The sequence below is a fragment of the Triticum dicoccoides genome, chromosome 6A, assembly GCF_002162155.2.
Source record: "Triticum dicoccoides isolate Atlit2015 ecotype Zavitan chromosome 6A, WEW_v2.0, whole genome shotgun sequence".
Classification (NCBI taxonomy): Eukaryota; Viridiplantae; Streptophyta; class Magnoliopsida; order Poales; family Poaceae; genus Triticum; species Triticum dicoccoides.
Genome location: NC_041390.1, coordinates 47,039,647 through 47,047,715, shown reverse-complemented (window position 1 = coordinate 47,047,715; position 8,069 = coordinate 47,039,647).

Genomic DNA, 8,069 nt, shown 5'->3' with positions numbered 1-8,069 from the left:
CTATTTGCCTCTTTTGCCCGTTTCTTGTTTGCTGGTATGGTTGGATTAGTTGTTTATTAATTACTAAACAGAGAAGCTAAGATTTATGGATCCTCATCCGCTTGCTAATCTTTTTAAGTGATCCAGTTATGTTGAACCAATTGCTAGTGAGTTTTGTGCACTAGATTATCTTTATGAAGTTTTGCTTGAAATTCGTGAATCTGAAAATTGCGATGAAGTATTTTATGAAGTGATTCACGATAAATCTTTGAATATTGAAGGTCATGACTTTAGTTAATGTTAATCCCACTATTTTGGAAAAGTGCCAACTTTGCATGCATGTGGATCATATTGAGGATATTTTATGTGATAGCTATATTTTTGAATTTGCTTATGATCCTACATGTAATTACTATGAGAGAGGAAAATATGGTTGTAGAAATTTCCATGTTACTGAATTACCTCTCGTTATGTTGAGATTGCTATTGATTCTTTCCTCTTCCTTACATATGCTAGTTTTTTAGTTCCTTGATAATTTGTTTTCCTATAAGATGCCTATGCATAGGAAGTATGTTAGGCTTAGATGTGTTTGTCACATGCTTTATGATGTTCCTTTTGTGCTTCAATTCATGTCTTTCATGTGAGCATCATTAAAATTATCAATGCATAGCTATAAGGCTTTAAAGAAAAGCGTTTGTTGGGAGACAACCCATTATTTATCCTTCCTGTTATTCAATAAATAACTTATTTAGCCTCTGTTTTGGTTGTGTTTTTTTGTTTTTAATTAGTGTTTGTGCCAAGTAGAACCGCTGGGAAGACTTGGGGAAACTCTTGTTCAACTTGCTGTAAAAAAACTTTAGCACTCACGAGAACTGGTGTCATTTTTATTTGAAGAGCAGTATTTAGTTAATTATTTTTGCAGATTATTAATAGATAAATTCCTCACTTCCAGCAATTTATTTTAGAATTTTTGGGGTTCCAGATCTTGCGCTAGCCACAGATTACTAAAGACTGTTCTATTTTTGACAGATTCTGTTTTTCATGTGTTGTTTGCTTATTTTGATGAATCTATGGCTAGTAAAATAGTTTATAATCCATAGAGAAGTTGGAATACAGTAGGTTTAACACAAATATAAATAAAGAATGAGTTCATTACAGTACCTTGAAGTGGTCTTTTGTTTTCTTTCGCTAACGGAGCTCACGAGTTTTCTATCTTGAGTTTTGTGTTGTGAAGTTTTCAAGTTTTGGGTGAATTCTTTTGATGGATCATGGAACAAGGAGTGGAAAGAGCCTAAGCTTGGGGATTCCATGGCACTCCCAATATAATCCAAAGATACCAAAAAGTCAAAGCTTGGGGATGCCCCGGAAGGCATCCCCTCTTTTCCTCCACTTCCATCGGTAATTTACTTGGAGCTATATTTTTATTCACCAACATGATATGTGTTTTGCTTGGAGCGTCTTCTGTTATTTGTGTCTTTGTTTGTTAGTATGCCACAATAATCCTTGCTGTACACATCTTTTGAGAGAGCCATACATGAATTAAAATTTGATAGAATACTCTATGTGCTTCACTTATATCCTTTGAGCTAGATAATTTTGCTCTATGTGCTTCACTTATATCTTTTGAGATAGATAATTTTGCTCTATGTGCTTCTACATCTTTTGAGCTAGATAATTTTGGTCTATGTGCTTCACTTATATCTTTTGAGCGTTATATTTTTGCTCTATGTGCTTCACTTAGATCTTTTAGAGAACGGTGGTGGATTCGTTTTAAAGAAACTATTGATCTCTCATGCTTCTCTTAAATTAATTTGAGAGTCTCTTAATAGCATGGTAATTTGCCTAATAATAATATGCTTGGTATTCAAGATTTGTGAAACTTTCTTTTGAGTGTGTTGAATACTAAGAAAAGATTGAAGCATGATAATTGTTTTGAGATATGGAGGTGATAATATTAAAGTCATGCTAGTTGATTAGTTGTGAATTTAAAGAATACTTGTGTTGAAGTTTGTGATTCCCATAGCATGCATGTATGGTGAACCGTTATGTGATGAAGTCCGAGCATGATTTATTTATTGATTGTCTTCCTTATGAGTGGCGGTCGGGGACGAGCGATGGTCTTTTGCTACCAATCTATCCCCCTAGGAGCATGCGCGTAATACTTTGATTTGATAACTCCTAAATTTTTGCAATAAGTATATGAGTTCTTTATGACTAATGTTGAGTCCATGGATTATACGCACTCTCACCCTTCCACCCTTGCTAGCCTCTCTAATACCACGCACCTTTCGCCGGTATCATACACCTACCATATACCTTCCTCAAAACAGCCACCATACCTACCTATTATGGCATTTCCATAGCCATTCCGTGATATATTGCCATGCAACATCCCACCATCTAGTTCATCATGACATATCCATCATTGTCATATTGCTTAGCATGATCATGTAGTTGACATAGTATTTGTGGCAAAGCCACCGTTCATAATTCTTTCATACTTGTCACTCGTGATTCATTGCATATCCGGGTACACCGCAGGAGGCATTCATATAAAGTCATACTTTGTTTTAGTATCAAGTTGTAATCATTGAGTTGTAAATAAATAGAAGTGTGATGATCATCATTCAATAGAGCATTGTCCCAAAAAAAGAGAAAGGCCAAAGAAAAAAAAGAAGGCCCAAAAAAAGGGGGCAATGCTACTATCCTTTTTTCCACACTTGTGCTTCAAAGTAGCACCATGATATAGCAAGTCTCATATATTGTGCTTCAAAGTAGCACCATGTTCTTCATATAGAGAGTCTCATATGTTGTCACTTTCATATACTAGTGGGAATTTTACGTTATAGAACTTGGCTTGTATATTCCAATGATCGGCTTCCTCAAATTGCCTTAGGTCTTCGTGAGCAAGCAAGTTGTATGCACACCCACTAGTTTCTTTTGTTGAGCTTTCATACATTTATAGCTCTAGTGCATCCTTTGCATGGAAATCCCTACTCACTCACATTGATATCTATTGATGGGCATCTCCATAGCCCGTTGATACGCCTAGTCGATGTGAGACTATCTTCTCCTTTTTTTCTCCACAACCACCATTCTATTCCACCTATAGTGCTATATCCATGGCTCACACTCATGTATTGCGTGAAGATTTAAAAAGTTTTGAAAAAGTTAGAGTATGAAACAATTGCTTGGCTTGTCATCGGGGTTGTGCATGATTTAAATACTTTGTGTGGGGAAGATGGAGCATAGCCAGACTATATGATTTTGTAGGGATAACTTTCTTTGGCCATGTTATTTTGAGAAGACATAATTGCTTTGTTAGTATGCTTGAAGTATTATTAGTTTCTATGTCAATGTAAACTTTTGTCTTGAATCTTTCTAATCTGAATATTCATACCACAATTAAGAAGATTTGCATTGAAATTATGCCAAGTAGCACTCCGCATCAAAAATTCTCTTTTTATCATTTACCTACTCGAGGACGACCAGGAATTAAGCTTGGGGATGCCTGATACATCTCCAACGTATCTATAAATTTTTATTGCTCCATGCTATATTATCTACTGTTTTGGACTATATTGGGCTTTATTTTCCACTTCTATTATTTTTGGGACTAACCTATTAACCGGAGGCCCAGCCTAGAATTGCTGTTTTTTGCCTATTTCAGTGTTTCGGATAAACAGAATATCAAACGGAGTCCAAACGGAATAAAATCTTCAGAAATGTGATTTTCTCACTGAATGTGATCCAGGAGACTTGGACCCTACTGCAAGGGATCAAAGAGGTGGTCACGAGGGTGGGGGCGCGCCCCTGCCTCGTGGGCCCCTCGGTGCTCCACCGACGTACTCCTTCCTCCTATATATACACACGTACCCCCAAACGATCAGAATAGGAGCTAAAACCCTAATTCCACCACCGCAACTTTCTGTATCCACGAGATCCCATCTTGGGACCTATTCCGGAGCTCTGCGGAAGAGGGCCGTCATCACGGAGGGCTTCTACATCATCCTAGCCCCTCCGATGAAGTGTGAGTAGTTTACCTCAGACCTTCGGGTCCATAGTTAGTAGCTAGATGGCTTCTTCTCTCTCTTTGAATCTCAATACAAAGTTCTCCCCCTCTCTTGTGGAGATCTGTTCGATGTAATCTTCTTTTTGCGGTGTGTTTGTTGAGATCGATGAATTGTGGGTTTATGATCAAGTCTATCTATGAATAATATTTGAATCTTCTCTGAATTTTTTTATGCATGATTGGTTATCTTTGCAAGTCTCTTCGAATTATCCGTTTGGTTTGGCCAACTAGATTGGTAGTTCTTTCCATGGGAGAAGTGCTTAGCTTTGGGTTCGATCTTGCGGTGTCCTTACCTAGTGACAGAAGGGGCAGCAAGGCACGTATTGTATCGTTGCCATCGAGGATAACAAGATGTGTTTTATTTCATATTGCATGAATTTATCTCTCTACATCATGTCATCTTCCTTAAGGCGTTACTCTGTTTTTAACTTAATACTCTAGATGCATGCTGGATAGCGGTCAATGAGTGGAGTAATAGTAGTAGATGCAGAATCATTTCGATCTACTTGTCACGGACGTGATGCCTATATACATGATAATGCCTAGATATTCTCATAATTATGCACAATTCTATCAATTCTTCAATAGTAATTTATTCACCCACCGTAGAATACTTATGCTCTTGAGAGAAGGCACTAGTGAAACCTATGGCCCCCAGGTCTATTCTTATCATATAAATCTCCATCACTTTTATATTGTTTTTCTATTTACTTTGCCTTTACTTTTTACTTTGCATATTTATATCAAAAATACCAAAAATATTCTATCTATCATATCTCACTCTCGTAAGTGACCGTGAAGGGCTTGACAACCCCTAATCGCGTTGGTTGCGAGTAGCTATCGCTTTGTGCAGGTACGAGGGACTTGAGCGTGGGCTCCTACTGGATTGATACCTTGGTTCTCAAAAACTGAGGGAAATACTTACGCCGCTCTACTGCATCATCCCTTCCTCTTCGGGGAAGACCAACACAAGCTCAAGACGTAGCAAGGTCCACCTTGGGGTACCGCCTCTTCTGTCCCCTGGTCTAAAGGGACCCTCCGCGATGACACTTCAGAGTCATCCGCCTTGTTGGGCGAGGAGGTTGGAGGAGGCGTCTTGCTCTCCATCATCTCTGGAAGGAGACTCCCCGAAGAAAAGGATCGCCCAGAAAAACTCTGTGCCGACCTGTAAAAATGCATGAATGTGTTACGGTAACAGCAACGGAATAGGACGCTATCAAGGTACTCCGGATTCTCTTACGGTTCGGCCGAGGGTTTGTGCCCTTGTTGGAGCTGCTCAATGGCATCATCTTCTAAGCCCAAGCTGGTCGACGGTGGCATCTTGCCCTTCTTAGAAGACCGCCCCTCCTCATCTTCGAAGGTGCCCCTTTTCCTCCCGTTTGGAGAAGGAACACTGGGTCCTTTCCTGCCTCCATCTTTGGGCGAGGAAAGGTCGATCTCTCCGGACTCAGTGTCTGACTTGCCTCAAGAACCAAGGTCATCTTGGGTCTTCTCGCCCTCCCCTGCTGATGCCTGGTACGGCGCCGAGGCCAGCATCCTTGTTAACACAGGAGTAGCTGAGTCTTCGGGAAGGGGAGCCGGACACCTAATCAATTCCACCTTCTTTATCCAGCCCTGAAAAAGGATGATACCGTTGGTTTCTTGCCACTTGATATCTGACTGTAAGGTATTCGGTAAACATGTACTTACCAGGGTGTACGGACGGTTGAAGTCTAGACCAACATCTCTGACGGTGTCCGGCCATTGCCTTCATTTTCCGAAGACTGATCTACACATTCCTTCGTGTGTTGTGCCGAAGAAGTTCTGAAGAGTCTGCGGCCCTTCTGGATTGAACTCCCATAGGCGGAGAGGCTGTCGCTGGCACGGCAGGGTCTGACGAACTAGCATTATATGAACGACGCTAGCTATGTCGATGTCCCTGTCAATGAGGTTCCGGATGCGACTTTGCAGAGTTTGCACATCATTCATTGATCCCCAATCTAGCCCCTTATTAATCCATGATGCAAGTTGAGTTGAAGGGCCAGGTAAAAATACGGGCGTGGTCGCCCACTTGGAGCTGCGGGGCTCGGTGATATAGAACCACCCCTGTTGCCACAGATCGGAAGATTTGGCGAAGGATCCTTTCAGCCAAACGGCGCTAGCAAGCTTGCTTACTACAGCGCCGCCGCACTCGGCCTGCTCCCCCTCTACCACTTGCGGCTTCACATCGATGGTCTTGAGCCACAAGCTAAAGTGCGGGGGAGTTCGGAGGAGGGCTTCACACGTGGTGATAAACGTCGAAATAAGAAGAATAGAGTCCGGGGCCAAATCATGGAAGTCTAGCCCGTAATAAGACATGAGCCCTCGGACGAAGGGGTTAAGTGCAAATCCCAACCCGCCGAGGAAGTGGGACACGAACATGACCCTCTCGCCGGATCTGCGGGTGGGAATGACCTGCCCCTCGGTGGGAAGGCGATGATGTATTTCAGCGGTTAGGTACCGCGCTGCCCGGAGCTTTGCAATGTCTTCCTCCGTGATAGAAGAGGCTACCCACCGGCCTTGACGGCTAGATCCGGACATGATTGGGGCTGGTGGCGACGGAATCCCGGGAGTTGGAGCTCGGGGTAGCAGGAGTCGAGGAAGAGGCAAGCATAGAAGAAAAAGACGGGTCTGTACCCCTATATAAAGGCTGCAAATATCAAACATCTCCTCTCGGGCCTAAAAAACTTGCTTGTTTCCAAGGAATTGTACCCAAGCGACGGTTGGGTTACCCATGTTCGGGTCGACGGGAATCCCTTAAAAAAGGGAGGCACGATCTCTGTTTGGATAAAATACGCCAATAATGCCACGTCCTGGGACGTGGGGCGACGGGCCGGCTAAAATGGTTCGCAAGTAAAGGCCGGGTGTGTTGTTATATTACCAAAAAGTGGTCAGTGGGTTGAACCCATGAAATATTATATCCTCTACGGTTGTGCATACAAGTCCGGATACAATCACTATCTTGAAGTTTGGATAACAAGGAACCCGCCTTGCAATGCCAAAGACAATTCGCGCGCTGAACTCCTTGTCATTGAACCCAGGTTCAGGGGCTACTGAGGGAGTCCTGGACTAAGGGGTCCTCGGGCGTCCGGCCTGTTATCAATTGGGCCGGATTGATGGGCTGCGAAGACATGAAGACCGAAGACCGTACCTGTGTCCGGATTGGACTCTCCTTGGCGTGGAAGGCAAGCTTGGCGACCCAGTATGAAGATTCCTTCTTATGTAACCGACTATGTAAACCCTAGATCCCTCCGGTGTCTATATAAACCGGAGGGGTTAGTCCGGAAAGGAAACATTCATTACCATAGTCATATAGGCTACGCTTTTAGGGTTTGGACATCACGATCTTGTGGTAGATCAACTCTTGTAACACCCATATTCATCAATATCAATCAAGCAGGACGTAGGTATTAACTCCATAGAGAGGGCCCGAACCTGGGTAAACATTGTGCCTGTTACCATCAATCCTAGACGCACAATTTGGGACCCCCTACCCGAGATCTGCCGGTTTGGACATCGACAGTGCCCCCCCCACCCCAGGCGCATGGGCCTGCCTCATGGACGCCTCGGGCACCTCCTTGACTTAAGAATGACACCAAAAATTCCTATAAATACAGAAACCTCAGAAAATTAACCTAGATCGGGAGTTCCGCCGCCAGAAGCCTCCGTAGCCACCGAAAACCAATCTAGGCCCTCTCTGGCACCCTGCCAGAGGGGGCCATCTTCACCGGAGGGCATGGAGGAGGATCCTGGAGGGGCCATAATCACCATGAAGGCCATGGATGAGAGGGAGAACCTCTCCTCATCTAGGGGGGGAGGCCATGGAGGAGGAAACACAAGGGGGAGAACCTCTCCTCCTCTCTCTCGGTGGCACCGGAGTGCCATCGATAGGGGAATCATCGCCGCAGTGATCGTCTTCATCAACATCACCATCATCATCACCATCCTCTTGTCTTTTACGCGGTCCACTCTCCCACACCCCGCTGTAATCGCTACTTGA